At 38.2% G+C, this 20579-nt stretch overlaps 1 pseudogene across 1 annotated transcript in view; it reads left to right on the top strand.

Moving 5' to 3' along the window:
* Positions 1–20282, top strand: part of LOC308417584 (RNA-binding protein 42-like) — a 431329-nt pseudogene extending 411047 nt beyond the window's left edge. The window contains exon 3 of the transcript in view: positions 19200–20282. The product of the transcript in view is annotated as an RNA-binding protein 42-like (transcript). The remainder of the gene's footprint in view (positions 1–19199) is intronic.
* The last annotated feature ends 297 nt before the right edge of the window (positions 20283–20579 follow it).

The following is a 20579-nucleotide window of genomic DNA, read 5'->3' as shown; positions in this document are numbered from 1 at the left end:
TCTCAGAGACAAAGACAGACACTATCTCAGAATTAAAAGGTGGGAAAAAAACTTCCAAACAAACAGCTCCAAGAGGCAAGCTGAAGAGGCTATTCTAATATCAAATAAAGTAAATTTCCAACCAAAAGTTATCAAAACAAAAAAGGAAGGACACTTTTTACTCATTACTGGAAAAATCTGTCAGGAGAAACTCTCAATCCTTAACATATATGCTCCAAATAAAAAAGCACCCACATTCAGAAAAGAAATCCTACTAAATCTCAAAAAATACATTTCACCCCTCACAATGATAGTGGGAGACTTTAATACCCCACTCTCACCAATGGACAGATCATGGAAACAGAAACTGAACAAGGACACTGCAAAACTAGCAAAGACATTGAACCAACTAGAATTAATAGATATATACAGTACATATTATCCTAAAGTAAAAGAATACACCTTCTTCTCACCACCCCATGGCAACTTCTCGAAAATTGACCACATAATTGGACACAGAAGGAGCCTCCATCGATATAAGAAGATTGAAATACTCCCATGCATCCTCTCAAATCAACATGGTCTACGGCTGGTCTTTAACAACAACAAAGACAACAAAAAGCCCAAATACACATGAAAACTAAACAACGCTCTGTTAAACGATAGCAGGGTCAAAGACGAAATAAAAAAAGGAATTAAGGATTTTATAGAATCCAACGAAAACGAAAACACAACATACCCAAACCTATGGGATGCAATGAAAGCAGTACTGAGAGGAAAACTCATAGCCCTAAGTGCTTCCAAAAAGAAACTGGAGAGAGCTTACATCAGCAACCTGACAGCACTGCTAAAAGTCCTAGAACAGAAGGAAGCAGATATACCCAAAAAGAGTAGACGGCAAGAAATAATCAAAATTAGGGCAGAAATAGACCAAATAGAATCAAAAAGAACCATTAAAAATTAAAAAATCCAAAAGTTGGTTCTTTGAGAAAATCAACAAGATTGATAAACCCCTAGCAAGACTAACTAGAGGGAAAAGAGAGAGTATACAAATTAACAACATAAGAAAGGAAAGTGGGGACATAACAACTGAAACTGAGGAAATTCAAGAAATCATCAGATGCTACTACAATATCTTATACTCCACAAAATTGGAAAATCTGGAGGAAATGGACGAATTCCTAGACAAATACAAGATCCCAAACTTAAACCAGGACCAAGTAAAGGATCTAAATAACACTATAACACCTAAAGAAATAGAAGAAGTCACCAAAAGTCTCCCAACCAAAAAAAGCCCAGGTCCAGACGGGTTCAGTGCAGAATTCTATCAGACATTTATTGGGAATATAAGACCAATACTCTCCAAACTATTCCAAAACATAGAATCAGATGGAATACTACCTAACTCATTTTTTGAGGCTACAATAACCCTCGTACCTAAACCACACAAAGACCCTACAAAGAAAGAGAACTTCAGACCAATCTCACTTATGAACATTGATGCAAAAATACTCAACAAAATACTTGCAAACCGAATCCAAGAACACATTAAAACAATCATTCATCATGACCAAGTAGGCTTCATCCCTGGGATGCAGGGATGGTTTAATATAAGAAAATACATCAATGTAACCCACCATATAAACAAACTCAAAGATCAAAATCACATGGTCATCTCACTAGACGCTGAGAAAGTATTTGACAAAATCCAACACCCCTTAATGTTAAAAGTCCTGGAAAGAACAGGAATCCAAGGCCCATACTTAAACATAATAAAAGCAATATACAGCAATCCAACAGCCAACATCAAACTTAATAGAGAGAAACTTGAAGCAATCCCACTAAAATCAGAGACTTGACAAGGTTGCCCACTCTCCCCCTACCTATTCAACATAGTACTGGAAGTCCTGGCTGGAGCAATTAGACAGCAAAAGGAGATCAAGGGGATACAAATGGGAAAGGAAGAGATAAAAAGATCACTCTTTGCAGATGACATGATAGTGTACTTGAGTGACCCCAAAAATTCGACCAGAGAACTCCTACAGCTGATAAACAAGTTCAGCAAAGTGGCTGGATACAAAATTAACTCGAACCAGTCAGTAGCCGTCCTATACTCAAAGGACAAACATGTGGAGAAAGAAATTAGGGAAAAGGTACCCTTCACAATAGTCACAAAAAGTATGAAATACCTTGGTGTGACTCTAACTAAGCAAGTGAAGGACTTGTACAACAAGAACTTCAAACCTCTAAAGAACGAAATTGAGGAGGATCTCAGAAAATGGAAAGATCTCCCATGCTCATGGATTGGAAGGATCAACATTTTAAAAATGGCCATCCGACCAAAAGCAATCTACAGATTCAATGCAATCCCCATCAAAATTCCAACCCAGTTCTTCATTGAGTTGGAAAGTTCAATGTGCAATTTCATATGGAATAACAAAAGACCTAGAACACCAAATTCCATCCTAAACAACAAGAAAACATCTGCAGAAATCACTATCCCTGACCTCAAGCTATATTACAAGGCAATTGTGCTGAAAAGTGCATGGTACTAGTACAGAAATAGGCATGTGGATCAATTGAATAGAATAGAAGATCCAGAAATGATCCCTCACGTATATGGTCACCTGATTTTGACAAAGGAGCAGTAAACATTCAATGGAAAAAGGACAGCCTATTCAACAAATGGTGCTGGTCCAACTGGCACTCAACATGCAAAAGAATGAAAATAGACCCGTTCTTATCTCCTTGTACAAAGCTCAAGTGTAAGTGGATTAAAGATCTCCACATTAAACCAGATACACTGGAACTATTAGATGAGAAAGTAGGGAAAACCTTAGAACACATAGGCACAGGAGAAAATTTCCTGAACAAAACACCAATGGCTCAAGCTCTAAGGTCAAAGATTAACAAATGGGACTTAATGAGATTTCAAAGTTTCTGTAAGGCTAAGGACATCGTCAAGAAAACAAAACGGCAACCAACAGAATGGGAAAAGATCTTTACCAACACCACATCAGATAAAGGCCTAATATCCAAGGTGTACAAGGAACTCAAAACCTAGACACCAGAGAATCAAATAACCCTATTAAAAAATGGGGTACAGAGCTAAACAAATCATTTTCAGTTGAGGAACACCGAATGGCCGAAAAACATCTGAGGAAGTGCTCGAAATCCTTAGCCATCAGGGAAATGCAAATCAAAACAACCCTAAGATTCCACCTCACACCAGTCAGATTGGCCAAGATCCAAAACTCAGATGACAGCAGATGCTGGCGAGGCTGCGGAGAAATAGGAACACTTCTCCACTGTTGGTGGGGTTGCAAGCTAATCCAACCACTCTGGAAATCTGTCTGGCGATACCTCAGAAAATTGGATATAGTACTACCTGAAGACCCAGCTATTCCACTTCTGGGCATATACCCCAGGGATACTTTAATACACAACAAAGATATATGCACCACAATGTTCATAGCGGCTCTATTTATAATAGCCAGAAGCTGGAAGGAACCCATATGTCCTTCAGAAGACGAATGGATACAAAAATTGTGGTATATATACACAATGGAATACTACTCAACCACCAGAAACAATAACTTAACCAAATTCTTAAGAAAATGGCTGCATCTAGAGAATATCATCCTGAGTGAGATAACCCAGTCACAAAAGAACAGACATAATATGCAGTCACTGATAGTGGGATGCTAACCCCAGAGGCTTGCACTCCCCCAGAAACAACTCACAGACTGTATGAAGTCCAAGAAATAAAGAAAACAAAAAATATACATATATTCAAAAAACAAGAAGACTTTGACTATTCCCATGTTGCGTTTTGTTTTGCATGTACTTTACGCTTATTGCAACTAGTACGTTTTCAATGCATACTGTCAAGCCCTTGAAAAAAATCAAGTACTGACTAAAAAACATATTCACCTGGTTTTATGTAAAATTTATTTTAATGTCTGAAAAAACAGTACAGACAAAAATGTATAATTTTAAGCAAAAAATGTTTAAAATCTTTACATTTATCTTTGTTTTGCAAAATAAAGTCGTTTTAAAAAAAAGAAAAAAAAAGAAAACAAAATGGCAACCAACAGAATGGAAAAAGATCTTTACCAACACTACATCAGATAGAGGCCTAATATCCAAGGTATACAAGGAACTCAAAAAGCTAGACACCAGAGAATACAATAACTCTATTAAAAAATGGGTACAGAGCTAAACAAAATGTTCTCAGTTGAGGAACACCGAATGGCCGAGAAACACCTGAGGAAGTGCTCGACATCCTTAGCCATCAGGGAAATGCAAATCAAAACAACCCTGAGATTCCACCTCACACCAGTCAGATTGGCCAAGATCCAAAACTCAGATGACAGCAGATGCTTGCGAGGCTGTGGAGAAATAGCAACACTTCTCCACTGTTGGAGGGGTTGCAAACTAATACAACCACTCTGGAAATCTGTCTGGCGATACCTCAGAAAATTGGATATAGTACTACCTGAAGACCCAGCTATTCCACTTCTGGGCATATACCACAGAGATACTTCAATACACAACAAAGATATATGCACCACAATGTTCATAGCGGCTCTATTTATAATACCCAGAAGCTGGAAGGAACCCAGATGTTTTTCAGAAGATGAATGGATACAAAAATCGTGGTACATATACACAATGGAATACTACTCAGCCACCAGAAACAATGACTTAACCAAATTCTTAAGAAAATTGCTGCATCTAGAGAATATCATCCTGAGTGAGATAACCCAGTCACAAAAGAACAGACATAATATGCAGTCACTGATAGTGGGATGCTAACCCCAGAGGCTTGCACTCCCCCAGAAACAACTCACAGACTGAATGAAGTCCAGGAAATAAAGAAAACAAAAAATATATATATATTTACAAAACAATAATACTTTGACAATTTTTATGTTGCGTTTTGTTTTGCATGTACTTTACGCTCATTGTAACTATTAGGTTTTCAATGCATACTGTCAAGGCCTTGAAAAAATCAAGTACTGACTAAAAAATATATTCACATAGTTTTATGTAAAAATTATTTTAATATCTGAAAAAACAGTACTGACAAAAATGTATAATTTTAAGCAAAATATGTTTAAAATCTGTACATTTATATTTGTTTTGTAAAATAAAGTCGTTTAAAAAAAAAGTCTTGAAAGAACTGGAATCCAAGGCCCATGCATAAACATAATAAAAGCAATATACAGCAAACCAGTAGCCAATATCAAATTAAACTGTGAGAAACTTGAAGCAATCCCACTAAAATCAGAAACTAGATAAAACTGCCCCATTTCCTTCTACTTATTCAATACAGTACTGGAAGTCCTGGCCAGAGAAATTACACAACAAAAGAATGTCAAAGAGATACAAATTGGAAAGGAAGAAGTCAAAATATCACTATTCACAGATGATAAGATAGTATACTTAAGTGACCACAAAATTCCACCAGAGAACTTTTACAGCTGATAAACAACTTCAGCAAAGTGGTGGGATATAAAATTAACAAATCAGTAACCTTCTTCTACTCACGGGATAAACATGCTGAGATAGAAATTAGGGAAAACTCTAAAGAAGGAAATCAAGGAAGATCTCAGAAAATTGAAAGATCTCCCATGCTCATGGATTGGAAGGATCAACATTTTAAAAATGGCCATCCGACCAAAAGCAATCTACAGATTCAATGCAATCCCCATCAAAATTCCAACCCAGTTCTTCATTGAGTTGGAAAGATCAATGTGTAATTTCATATGGAATAACAAAAGACCTAGAACACCAAATTCCATCCTCAACAACAAGAAAACATCTGCAGAAATCACTATCCCTGACCTCAAGCTATATTACAAGGCAATTGTGCTGAAAAGTGCATGGTACTAGTACAGAAATAGGCATGTGGATCAATGGAATAGAATAGAAGATCCAGAAATGACCCCTCACGTATATGGTCACCTGATTTTTGACAAAGGAGCAGTAAACATTCAATGGAAAAAGGACAGCCTATTCAACAAATGGTGCTGGTCCAACTGGCACTCAGCATGCAAAAGAATGAAAATAGACCCTTTCTTATATCCTTGTACAAAGCTCAAGGGTAAGTGGATCAAAGATACACTGAAACTATTAGAGGAGAAAGTAGGGAAAACCTTAGAACACATAGGCACAGGAGAAAATTTCCTGAACAAAACACCAATGGCTCAAGCTCTAAGGTCAAAGATTAACAAATGGGACTTAATGAGATTGCAAAGTTTCTGTAAGGCTAAGGACATTGTCAAAAAAACAAAACGGCAGCCAACAGAATGGGAAAAGATCTTTACCAACTCCACATCAGATAGAGGCCTAATATCCAAGGTATACAAAGAACTCAAAACGATAGACACCAGAGAATCAAACAACCCTATTAAAAAATGGGGTACAGAGCTAAACAAAACGTTCTGAATTGAGGAATATCGAATGGCTGAGAAACATCTGAGGAAGTGCTCGATATCCTTAGCCATCAGGGAAATGCAAATCACAACAACCCTGAGATTCCACCTCACACCAGTCAGATTGGCCAAGATCCAAAACACAGATGACAACAGATGCTGGCGAGGTTGCAAAGAAAGAGGAACACTTCTCCACTGTTGGTGGGGTTGTAAACTGATATAACCACTCTGGTAATCAGTCTGGCTATACCTCAGAAAATTGGACATAGTACTACCTGAAGACCCAGCTATTCCACTTCTGGGCATATACCCCAGAGACACTTTAATACACAACAAAGATACATGCACCACAATGTTTATAGCAGCTCTATTTATAATAGCCAGAAGCTGGAAAGAACCCAGATGTCCTTCAGTAGATGAATGGATACAAAAATTGTGGTACATTTATACAATGGAATACTACTCAGCCACCAGAAACAATGACTTAACCAAATTTTTAAGAAAATGGCTGCATCTAGAGAATATCATCCTGAGTGAGATAACCCAGTCACAAAAGAGCAGACATAATATGCAGTCACTGATAGTGGGATGCTAACCCCAGAGGCTCGCACTGCCCCAGAAATAACTCACAGACTGTGTGAAGTCCAAGAGAAAAACAAAACAAAACAAAACAAAACAAAGTTTTGCTCAATCCTTACCCACCAAGAACACATTGTCAAATTCCAGGTTACACCCTGTATTACATGTACTGTTTGCTCATTGTAAAAAAAAAAAAAAAAAAAAAAATCTTTACATTCCAAGAAAACTTTGACTATTTTCAGGTTACATTTTGTTTTACATGTACTTTATGCTCATTGTAACTAGTAAGATCTAAATCACACTATCAAACCTTAAAAAAAAATAAAAAACAAGTACTGAGAAAAATGTATTGTATAATTTTATGCAAAAAATGCTTAAAATCTGTACATTTATCTTTGTTTTTTCAAATAAAGTTGTAAAAAAAAGAAATTAGGGAAAAGATACCCTTCACAATAATCACAAACAATAAGAAATACTTTAGTGTGACCCTAAGTAAGTGAAAGATCTATATGTCAAGAACTTCAAATCTTTGAAGAAGGAAATTGAAGATCTCAGAAGATGGAAAGACCTCTCATGCTCATTCATGGGTTGGAAGGATCAACATTGCAAATATGGCCATCTTACCAAAAGCAATCTACAGATTCAGTGCAATCCCCATCAAAATTCCAACTCACTTCTTCACAGAGTGGAAAAAGAGATTTGCAAATTCATCTAAAATAACAAAAAACCTAGGATAGCAAAATATATTCTCAACAAGAAAACTTCTGAGGGAATCACCATCCCTGATCTCAAGCTATATTACAAAGCAACTTTGGTAAAAACTGCATGTTATTGGTACAGAGATAGGCAAGTAGATCAATGGAATAGAATAGAAGATTCAAAAATGAACCCTCACAAATATGGTCACTTGATCTTTGAAAAAAGAACCTAAAAACATACAATGGAAAAGGACAGCCTTTTCAAAAAATGCTGTTGGTTCAACTGGCAGTCAGCATGTGGAAGAATGCAAATCTATCCTTTCTTATCTCCTTGTACAAAGTTCAAGTGCAAGTGGATCAAAGATCTTCACATAAAACCAGGTACACTGAAACTATTAAAAGAGAAAGTGAGGAAAACCTTAGAACACATAGGCACAGGGGAAATTTTCCGAAACAGAACACCAATGGCCTATGCTCTAAGATCAAGAATCAATAAATGGGACTTCAGGAGATTGCAAAGTTTCTGTAAGGCTAAGAACACCGTCAAGAAGAAATGGCAGCGAACAAACTGGGAAAGAATCTTTACCAATCCCACATCTGATAGAGGTCTAATATACAATGTATACAAAGAACTCAAGAAGTTTAACTCCAAAGAATCAAACAATCCTTTCAAAAATGGGGTACAGAGGTAAACAAAGCACTCTCAACTGAGGAACATCGAATGGCTGAGAAGCACCTAAAGAAATGTTCAACATCCCTAGTCATCAGGGAAATGCAAATCAAAACAACCCTGAAATTCCACTTCACACCAGTCAATTGGTCAAGATCTAAAACTCAGATGACAATAGATGCTGGCGAGGATGTGGAGAAAGAAAAACACTTCTCCACTGCTGGTGGGGTTGTAAGCTGATACAACCACTCTGGAAATCAGTCTGGCGGTTCCTCAGAAAAATGGACATAGTACTACCTGAAGACCCAGTTACTCCACTTCTGGGCATTTACCCCAGAGATGCTCCAACATACAACAAAGATACATGCATCACAATGTTCATTGCAGCTCTATTAGCCAGAAGCTGGAAAGAACGCAGATGTCCTTCAGTAGATGAATGAATACAAAAATTGTGGTACATTTACACAATGGAGTACTACTCAGCTATCAGAAACAATGGCCTAATGAAATTCTCAAGAAAATGGATGCATCTAGAGAATATCATCCTGAGTGAGATAACTCAGTCACAAAAGAACAGACATAATATACAGTCACTGATAATGGGATACTAACCCCAGAAAGCTCTGAACACCCCAGAAACAACCCATAGATTATGTGAAGATCAAGAAAAAAAGAAAAAAAGAATATATTTTAATTAAAATAGAACTGTATCACATCCCCCTTTCCTTCCTACAGCTCCTCCCAGTTTCTCTCCTATCTCCTAAAATTAATAACCTCTTTTCCTATATTATTGTTACATATATACATATGTGTATGTATATGTACCCACAAATACTTAATTACAACCTTATAAAAATGTATTTGTATACTTTTATGCAAGAATGCTTAAAAATCTGTACATTTATCTTTGTTTTTTAAAATAAAGTTAAAAAATAAAAAATAAAAAGTAAATGTTTAAAAAGAAAAAAAAGGAGGAGGTTGCAAGCATAGAGGTTAGACATAGAGAAATGGTAAGATGAGTGGGATTGTGGTGAATGATGTAAAATTTACACAAAAGAATCAGGAAATGTTAAAAAAAAAAAAAAAAAAGAGCTAGTTTTGCAGAAGCACAGACTAGAACAATGTTACCGGATGCTTAGAAGAACAAAGAAGGGTGTGGGGGTGATGAGGAGACTGGGTAACTGGCACAAAATTCTGCTAAGACAGGAGGAGTACGTTTCAGGACTTAGAGTACCATAAGGTGGTCATAGTTAATAACAAATTGTAGGGGCTGGAGAGATGGCTCAGTGGTTAAGAGCACCGACTGCTCTTCCAGAGGTTCTGAGTTCAATTCCCAACAACCACATGGTGGCTCACAACCATCTGTGGTGAACGGAATTCAACACCCTCTTCTGGTGTGTCTGAAGACAGCAACAGTGTAGTCATATACATAAAAATAAATAAATCTTAAAACAAATTAATTGCAAACTTCAAAATAATCAGAGAACTGTTTGTGTGTTCTCACCACAAGAAATGGTAAATTTTAGTCACTATGTGTATGATAATTATCCGGATCTGATCTTTACACACTGTGTGCATGCATATATGTATATGTTCATGTGAATATGTATATCTCAAAATATTGCATCCCATAAATATGTATTATGATGTATCAATTAAAAATTTGAAAAAAAAAATTTTTTTGAGCAAAGGTGTGTTGTAGTTTATTTAGCAGGAGAGAGATGGTGTGCAGGCGCCGAAAAAATGTTTTAAACAAAAAAAAAAAAAGACTGTCCTTTTTTCATTGAATGTTTTTAGCTCTTTTGTCAAAGATCAAGTGACCATAGGTGTGTGGGTTCATTTCTGGGTCTTCTATTCTATTCCATTGGTCTATCTGCCTGTCTCTGTACCAATAACATGCAGTTTTTATCACAATTAATCTGTCATACAGCTTGCAGGCAGGGATCATGATTCCTTAAGAAGTTTTTTTTTTTTTAATTGTTGAGAATGGTTTTTGCTATCATGGGTTTTTTATTATTCCATATGAGTTTGGAAATTGTTTTTTCTACCTCTATGAAGAATTGAGTTAAAATTTTAATGGGGATTGTGTTGAATTTGTAGATTGCCTTAGGCAAGATGGCCATTTTTTACAATGTTGATCCTTCCAAGCCATGAGCATGGGAGATCTTTTCATTTTCTGAGGTCTTCTTCAATTTCCTTCTTCAGAGTCTTCAGATTCTTCACTTGCTTGGTTAGGGTCACACCAAGGTATTTTATATTCTTTATGGCTATTGTGAAGAGTGTCTATTGTCTAATTTCTTCCTCGGCCTGTTTGTCCTTTGAGTAGAGGAGAGCTACTGATTTGCTTGAATTAATTTTATATTCATCCACATTGCTGAAGGTATTTATCAACTGTAAAAGTTCCCTGGTGAAACTTTTAGGGTCACTTAAGTATAGGATCATATCATCTGCAAACAGTGATATTTTGACTTCTTCCTTTCCAGTTTGTATCTCTTTGACCTTTTTTGTTGTCTTATTGCACTGGCTAGTACTTCCAGTACTATATAGAATAGGTAAGGAGAGAGTAGACAGCCTTGTCTAGTCCCTAATTTTAGTGGGAATGCTTCAAGTTTCTCACCATTTACTTTGATGCTGGCTACTAGTTTGCTGTATATTGCTTTTAGTATGTTTAAGTATGTGCCTTGAATACCTTGACCTTTCCAGGACTTTTAACATAAAGGGGTGCTGAATTTTGTCAAATTCTTTCTCAGCAGCTAGAGAGATAATCATATGAGTTATTTTTGAGTTTGTTTATGTAGTGGATGACATTGATGGATTTCCATATATTGAACTATCCTTGCATCCCTGGGATGATGCCCACCTGATCATGGTGAATGATTGTTTTGATGTGTTCTTGGATTCAGTTTGCAAAAATCTTGTTGAGTATTTTTGTATCAATGTTCATGAGGAAAATTGATCTAAAGTTCTCTTTTATTGTAGGATCTTTGTATGGTTTAGGAATGAGTGTAATTGTAGCTTCAATGAACAAGTTGGGTAGTGTTCCTACTGTTTCTATATTGTGGAATAGTTTGGAGAGTATTGGTATTAGGTCTTCTATGAAGGTCTGATAGAATTCTGCATTAAATTCATCAGGTCCTGGGCTTTTATTGGTTGGGAGATTTTTAATGACTGCTACTATCTCCTTAGGGGTTATGGGACTTTTTAGATGATTTATCTGATCTTGATTTAACTTTGGTACCTGCTATCTGTGTAGGAAAATTTCCAATTCCTCTATATGTTCTAGTTTTGTAGAGTATAGGCTTTTGTAATAGTATCTGATGATTTCTTGAATTTCCTCAATTTTGTTGTTATGTCTCCCCTTTCATTTCTGAGTTTGTCAGTTTGGACACTTTCTCTGTGCCCTCTGGTTAGTGTGGCTAAGGATTTATAAACCTTGTTGAATTTCTCAAAGAACCAGATCTTGGTTTTGTTGATTTTTTGTATAGTTCTTTTTGTCTCTATTTGGTTGATTTCAGTTCTGAGTTTGATTATTTCCTGCCATCTACTCCTGTGAGGTGTATCTACTTCTTTTTGTTCTAGAGCTTTCAGTTGTACTGTCAAGTTGTTAGTGTATACTCTCTCCAGTTTCTTTCTGGAGGCACTCAAAGCTATAAGTTTTCCTCTTAGGCTTGCTTTCATTGTATCCCGTAAGTTTGAGTATGCTATCCCTTCGTTTTCATTAAATTCTAAGAGTCTTTTATATTTTTCTCTATTTCTTCCTTGACCAAGCTGTCACTGAGTAGAACATTGTTTAGCTTGCATGTGTATGCAGGCGTTTGTTGTTGCTGCTGTTGTTGTTGTTGTTATTTAAGAACAGCCTTAGTCCATGGTGATCTGATAGCATGCATGGAATTATTTCGATCTTTTGTATCTGTTGAGGGAGACCTGTTTTGTGACCAACTTTATGGTCAGTTTTGGAGAAGGGGCAATGGGATGCTGAGAAGGTATATTCTTTTGTTTTAGGAGAAAATATTCTATATATGTCTGTTAAATTAATTTGGTTCATAAGTTCTATTAGGTTCACTGTATCTCTGCTCAGTTTCTGCATTCATTATCTGTCTATTGATAAGAGTTGGGGTGTTGAAGTCTCCCACTATTATTGTGTGTGGTATAATATATGCTCTGAGCTTTAGTAGAGTTTCTTTTATGAATATGGGTGCTCTTGTATTTGGAGCATAGATGTTCAGAATTGAGAGTTCCTCTTGATATATTTTTCTTTGATGAGCAAAAAGTGTCCTTGCTTGTCTTTTTGATGACTTCTGGTTGAAAATCAGTTTTATTCTATATCAGGATGGCTACTCCAGCTTGTTTTTTGGGACCATTTGTTTAGAAAGTTTTTTTCCAACAAAAGACAGGGTAGTGCCTGTCTTTGTTGCTGAGATGAGTTTCCTGGATGCAGCAAAATGCTCAATCCTGTTTGTGTATCCAGTCTGATAGCCTATGTCTTTTTATTGGAGCATTAATTACATTGATGTTAAGTTATATTAAGGAATAGTGGTTGCTGTTTTCTGCTATTTTTGGTTGTCACAGATAGAGTTATGTTTGTGTGCTTTTCTTCTTTTGCATCTGTTGCAAGAGGATTAGTTTCTTGATTTTCCTAGGGTGTCCCTCTTTGTGGCAGTATTTTTCATCTATTATCCATTGTAGGGCTGGATTTGCAGATAGATATTGTGTAAATTTGTTTTTGTCCTGGAACATCTTGATTTCTCCACCTATGGTGATTAAGAGTTTTGCTGGATATAGTAACCTGGGCTTGAATTTGTTTTCTTTTAGGGTCTGTATGTTGTCAGTCCACAATCTTCTAGCTTTCATAGTCTCTGTTGAAAAGTCCAGTGTAATTCTGATCAGTCTGCCTTTATATGTTATCTGTGCTTTTTCTCTTATTGCTTTTAGTATACTTTCTTTGTTTTGAGCATTTGTTGTTTTGACTCTTATGTGTCAGGAAGAATTTGTTTTCTGGTCCAATCTATTTGGAGTTTTGTAGGCTTCTTGTCTGTTTGTGGTCAGTTCTTTTTTTAGGTTATGAAAGTTTTCTTCTATAATTTTGTTGAAGATATTTACTGTGACTTTCAGTTGATATTCTTCACCCTCTTCTATACCTTAGGTTTGGTCTTCTCATTGTGTGCTGGATTTCCTGAATGTTTGAGTTATAATTTTTTTGATTTTTGCATTTTCTCTGACTGTTTTGTCAATGATTTCTATGTTGTCTTCTGATTCTGAGATTCTCTCCTCCATCTCTTAAATTCTGTTGGTGATGCTAGCATTGCCTTTTCTAGGTTTTCCAATTTCAGGGTTGACTCCATTTGTGATTTCTTTATTGTTTCTATTTCTGTTTTCAGTTCTTTCACCTGGTTGTTTCTGCTTTCCTTTAGCTCTTTGAGTGATTTTTTGTGTTTCCTTTTTAAGGGCTTCAATTTATCTTCATATATTCTTCTGGTTTTCCTGTACTTCATTAAGTGTGTTATTTTTGTGCTTCTCAAAGATATCCATTATCATCATAGAATATGATTTTAAGTCTAAATCTTGTTTTTCTGGTGAGTTGGGATATCCACTATTTGCAGTGAAGGAAGAACTGGGTTCTGATGTTGCCAGGTTGTCTTGGTTTTTGTAGATTGTCCTGAAGTTATTTGTATTTTAATGTTAATTCTGCTTCTCCAAGAAGGGTTGCCTAGTCACGAGTCTCCAACTTAACCTTCCCATTTTAATTAGTAAAATAAAGGAAAGCCAGTGACTGGGCAGGGTGAGGGGTGTGGAGAAAAGTAAAGTCTAAGAGGTCAGAGGACGAGAGAGGTCAGAGGTTGGAGAGGCAGAGGGGAGGAGAGGACGGAGGTTAGAGGTCAAGGCAACATGGAGCTTCCCAAGGACCAGCTGGACCCAGGTGGGATTTATTGGTGTTAAAAAGTGATGAACATTAAAGGTTTTACAGGTTTAATATCTCATGTAGAAGGGCAGTTTGTGTCTTTGTCTATTTGATGCAATCTTGTTGTGTAGAGGATTTGTGAATTAAGAGTTGAATATATAAACCTGTATGAAAAGCTATCAGACTGTAAAGTTGTGTTTGTGTGAGATTCTGGGGTACAGATCAGATACCCTGGGACAGATCAGAAAACAGGCAGTAGAAAACCACCAAGGGAAAAGAGTTTCATGGACGAGTTGAGCTGTGGTGGCAGCTCAGACTGGGTGCCAGAGGAGTGTGCGGCTCCGAACTAAAACCGGGCTTGAGAAGTGAGACTTCAGGACTGATAAAGAAATAAACCCATTCTATTTCTTAATATTTACTGCAACAGTTTTTGTTTCTTAGAGTCTTGTGCTTGCCTCTTGCCATCTTGTTATAGGTGATCTTGTCTCTTACTGGAGTTTGTCTCTCTTGTGGGTCTGTGGGCCCATAGACTCCAGAGGAAGATTGTTTCTGGGTGTTCCTCTCTCAGGGTAGGTTGTGAATTCCGATGGCAGAGCCCAGTCCTGATGAAACTGTACCGGGTCTGGCCTTGGGCAGTTTCACTGCTTGAACCACAAGAGTTCTTGGAGACCTCTCCTGGGGTAGAACTTGAGCAGAAGAAGTTGACTCACCTTTACACTTAGGATGGAAAGTACTCCTGCAGTTCTTCTGAGCCCCCAGGGGCCCTTGCTTTTCCTAGGGTGTAAGTTTCTCTCCTAGTGTTGAAATTTTCCATCTATTAGCCTCTGTAGGGCTAAATTTGTGGACAGATATTGTATAAATTTGCTTTTGTCCTGGAATATCTTGGTTTCTACCTCTATGGTAATTGAGAGTTTTGCTGGATATAGTAACCTGGGCTGGTATTTGTTTTCTCTTAGGAGCTATATGATGTCTTCCCAGGATCTTCTAGCTTTTATAGTTTCTGTTGAGAAATCTGGTGTAATTCTGATCGCTCTGCCTTTATATGTTACTTGTCCTTTTTCCCTTACTGTTTTTGGTTTCACTTTTTGTTTTGAACATTTGTTGTTTTGCCTATTATGTGTCAGGAAGAATTTCTTTTCTGGTCCAATCTATTTGGAGTTTTGTAGACTTCTTGTATGTTCATGGTTATCTTGTTCTTACAATTTGGGAAGATTTTGTTGAAGATATTTACTGAGCCTTTTAGTTGTGTGTTTTTACTCTCTTTTGCACCTATTATCTTTAGGTTTGGTCTTCTCATTGAGTCCTGGTTATCCTGGATGTTTTGGGTTAAAATCTTTTTTATTTTTTATTTTTGCACTTTCTCTTGACTGTTATGTCAATGTTTTCTATGTTATCTTCTGTCCCTGAGATCCTCTCTTCCATCTCTTGCAGTCTTGGGGATGCTTGCATCTAAGGTTCCTAATCTCTTTCCTAGGTTTTCTATCTCAGTTGTCTCCTTTTGTGATTTTTTTTAATTGTTTCTATTTCTGTCTTCAATTCCTTCACCTGTTTGCTTGTGTTTTCCTGTAGCTCTTTAACTGATTTTTGTGTTTCCTCTTTGTGAGTTCTGGTTCTCCTGTAATTCTTTAAGGGAGTTATGTGCTTCTCAAGGACCATCATCATCATCATGAAGTATGATTTAAGTTCATATCTTGTTTTTCTGGTGTGTTGGTATTTCCACTACTTGCTGTGGTGGGAGAACACAGTTCTGATTTTGCCAGGTTGTCTTGTTTTCCATTTCTTAGGTTCTTGTGCTTACCTCATCCCATCTTGTTATCTGTGATGTTAGGTGATCTTGTTGTCTCTGACTGGAGTTTGCCTCTCCTTTGGGTCTGAGGACCCTTGGGTTCTAGCAGGAAATTGATCCTAAGTGCTCTTTGCCGGCAGGCCCTGAGTCCTGATGGCAGTAACCCAGTTCTCTCTCTCTCTCTCTCTCTCTCTCTCTCTCTCTCTCTCTCTCTCTCTCTCTCTGATGGAACAGACCCATTCCCAGGGAGCACCACACTTTCAGCACCCTGGGAGTCTGGAAGTTCCCAACAATCTTTCCCAGGATAGTCAGTGGAGGGGTAGTGGGGGGCTCACCTGTAGACTGAGGTGGAAGAGCACCTCTAACGCTCTTCTGGGTGCTCATCAGTCTACGGGCAGGCCCTGAGTCTGATGGTGGTGACCCAGCTCTCTCTCCCATTTGTCAATGTTTTATCTTAAACATTATTTTTCTGTTCTGGAAATTGTCGTTGTGCATATGTGTTCAAGGTTCCTCCCCAGTTTCTCTTCTTTTAGTTTCAGTGTATCTGGTTTTATGTGGAGGTCTTTAATCAACTTGGACTTGGGCTTTGCACAAAGTGATAAAAATAGATCCATTTGCATTCTTCAACATTTGGACTGCCAGTTGAACCAGCACCATTGTTGAAAATTCTGTCTTTTTTCCACTGGATGGTTTTAACTTCTTTGTGAAAGATCAAGTGGCCATATACGTATGGGTTCATTTCTGGGTCTTCAATTCTATTCTATTGATTTACCTGCCTGTCTTTGTATCAGTACCATACAGCTTTTATAACAATTGCTCTGCAATACAGATTGTGATTTGGAAACTGAGATTCCCCCAGAAATTCTTCTTCACCACTTTTTTGTTTTTCTTTTATTTATTTTTTTTTTACACACAAGATATTAATCACCTCATGGTCCACCCTTCTAATGTTCCATGCCCCATACCTCCTCCCCACCACCCCTATCTCCAGGAAGATATCCCCACCCCATATACCCCACTAGACATTTAAACTACCTGGGGCCTCTAGTCTCTTGAGGGTGAAGTGCATCTTCTCTGACTGAACACAGACAGGAGAGTCCTCAGCTGGTTCTTTGAGAAAATCAACAAGATAGATAAACACTTAGCCAGACTAACCAAAAGGCACAAACACAGTATCCAAATTAACAAAATCATAAATGAAAAGGAAGACATAACAACAAAAACTAGGAAATTCAAAAAACCATCAGATCCTACTACAAAAGCCTATATACAACAAAACTGGAAAATCTGTATAAAATGGACAACTTTCTAGTTACCGGGTACCAAAGTTATATCACAATCAGATATACCATCGAAACAGTCCCATAATACCAAAAAAAAAAAAAAAAAAGCAGTCATTAAACACTCCTCCCCCCAAAACAAAAAACAAAAAATCCAGAGTCAGATGAATTTATTGCAGAATCCTATCAGAATTTCAAAAAAGACCTAATACCAATACTCTTCAAACTATTCCACAAAATGAAACAGTTCACTGCCCAACTCCTTCTATGAAGCCACAACTATGCTTATACATAAACCACACACAACAAATATAGAGAATTTCACACCAATTTCCCTCATGAACATAAATGCAAAAATACTCAATAAAATTCTCGCAAAGTGAATCTAGGAACAAATCAAAATGATCATCTATCATGATCAAGTAGGCTTTATCCCAAAGATACAGGGATGTTTAAATATATGGAAATACATCAACATGATCCACTATATAAACAATCAAAGGAAAAAAACACATGATCACCTTATTAGATGATGAGAAAACATTTGACAAAATTCAACACCTCTTCATGTCAAAAAAAGGTCTTGGAAAGATCAAGAAGTCAAGGCTTATACCTAACCATTGTAAGAGCAGTGTACAACAAACCAGTAGCCAACATAAAACTAAATGGAGAGAAATTTAATACAATCCACTAAAATCAGGGACTAGACAAGGCTTCCCACTCTCCCCCTACCTATTCAATATAGTACTCTAAAGCCTAGACAAAACAATTAAACATCAAAAGGAGGTCAAAGAGATGTAAATTAGAAAGGAAAAGGTCAAAATATCACTATTTGCAGATGATATGATAGTATACTTAAGTGACCCCAAAAATTCCATTAAAGAACTAAACCTGATAAACAACTTCAGTAAAATGGCTGGATATAAAATTAACTCAAACAAATCAGCACCCTTCCTCTACTCAAATGATAAACAGGCTGAGAAAGAAATAAGGGAAAACAACATCCTTTGCAATAGTCACAAAGAATATAAAATACCTTGACATGACTCTAACCAAGCAATTAAAACTTTGTATGACAAGAACTTTAAGTCTCTGAAGAAAGAAATTGAAGAAGATCTCAAAAGATGGAAAGATCTCCCATGCTCATGGATTTGCAGATTTGATATAGTAAAAATGGCCACATTGCCAAAAGGAATCTACAGATTCAATGTAATCACCATCAAAATCCCAACTCAATTCTTTATAGAATTAGAAAGAGCAAATTGCAAATGTATTAGGAAAAACAAAAAACTCAAGATAGTGAAAACTATTCTCAACAATAAAAGAACTTCTGGAGGAATCACCATCCCTGACCTCAAGCTGTATTACAAAGCAATTGTGATTTAAAAAAAAAAAAAAAAAAAAAAACTGCATGGTATTGGTACACAGACAGGCAGGTAAATCAATGGAATAGAATTGAAGACCCAGAAGTGAACACACACACCAATGGTCACTTGATCTTTGACAAAGGAGTTAAAAACATTCCATGAAAAAGAACAGCCTCTTCCACAAATGTTGCTGGTTCAACTGGCAGTCAGCATGCAGAAGAATGCAAATTAATCCTTTCTTATCTCCTTGCACAAAGTCAAAATGGATCAAAGTCCTCCACATAAAACCAGGTACACTGAAACTAATAGAAGAAAAAGTGAGGAAGAGCTTAGAACACATAGGCACAGGGGAAATTTTCCTGAACAGAACACCAATGGCCTATGCTCTAAGATCAAGAATTGACTAAAGGGAAAGGAGATGAGATGGGGAGGGGGGGTTCCCATAGGAAAAACAGGAAAAGATTTACTTACATGTGAAATGGTCCTGGAGCCTGTTTTCAGCATCCCAGGCAAGAGGGGTGAGGAACCCTTGAAAGAAATGGAGGTGTAGATGGCCCTGTTTGAGCAAGAAGTACTGGGAGCTCCGGTGACCGGAATCCCAACTGTTGTACCTGCGGTGCCCCCAGTAGAGGCAATGTGCCCCCCGCCCCAGCTCCTGTGATCTGCCCATTTATCTCCACCAACACATACCAACAGTCCAACACACCCTGGAGGCCTGCAGCTGCCGCAGCCACAGTAGTTCCTCTCATGGTGGGAAGCCCTCTTTTTGTAAGCCCAGTTGGCTTTAGCCCTGCTGATCCTAGTCACCTGGATAGTCCTGAAGATCGAGATCCTATGTTCCTGAGGCAAGCAGCTGGTGACCTCTGACCTATGACCCTGAGGCCTCCACACCAGGCCCTGGTTGGACCCCCTCTACCTGGACCTCCTGGACCACCCATGATGCTGCCACCAATGGCTCGGGCACCTGGGCCACCCTTAAGTTCTATGGCTGCTCTGAGACCTCCCCTGAAAGAGCCAGTCAGCAGCTTCTCAAGAGCTAGGCTTTGGTTTGGGCCTGAAGGAGAAGGAAGGGGCAGTAGTGACTTCAGCAGTTTAGCTGGAGGAAGCTAGTGCAGCAGTGGCAGTGGGGGCAGGAGGAGCCCCAGTTGGGTCTGCAGTCATTGGTCCCAGCCTCCCGCTGGCCCTAGCCACGCCCTTGCCTGAACCTGAGCCGTTGCCCCTCCCGCTGGAGGTAGTACTTGGTCTGCTGCCTCCACTAACTTCGGGCCCCTAGACCTGGCCTCATGGCCCTAGAGGTCCCAGAGCCACTGGGTAAAGAGAAGAAGAAAGGCAAGCCAGAGAACTTGAACCGCTGCATTCCCACAGCAGCGGGGAGCAGCTGGGAGAATCCCAGCCTGCTGGAGTGGGATGATGATGACTTCCAGATCTTCTGCGGGGGGGGGGGGGGGGGGGGATCTGGGCAATGAGGTGAACGGTGACATCTTGGCACGAGTCTTCAGCCGTTTCCCAACCTTCCTTAAGTCTAAGGTGATCCGTGGCAAGTGCATAGGCAAAAGGCACCTGCTCCAGCAGGCTGTGCACTAGCTCCTTCCAACAGTTGTCTGTGGGAAACCTCCAGCTGTCCACTCACCTGTCCCAAAGCTTCAATAAATTCCCTTCATTTCCAAAAAAACAAAAAAACTCTTACTCACAATTGTTTCTGTCTGAAAGAACTGCAGGAATGGTAATGGAGAAAAGCCTGCAGAAAAGGAGGTCCAGCAACAAGCCCAAAATGGGATCCAGCTCAAGGAGAGGCCCCAAGGCCTGACACTATTACTGAGGCTATGGAGCGGTCACAAAAGGGGGCCCATCATGACTGCCTCTGAAAGACCCAACAAGCAG

Source organism: Micromys minutus (assembly GCF_963924665.1).
Source record: "Micromys minutus genome assembly, chromosome: 2".
Classification (NCBI taxonomy): domain Eukaryota; kingdom Metazoa; phylum Chordata; class Mammalia; order Rodentia; family Muridae; genus Micromys; species Micromys minutus.
This window is presented reverse-complemented; position numbering and strand designations above follow the sequence as displayed.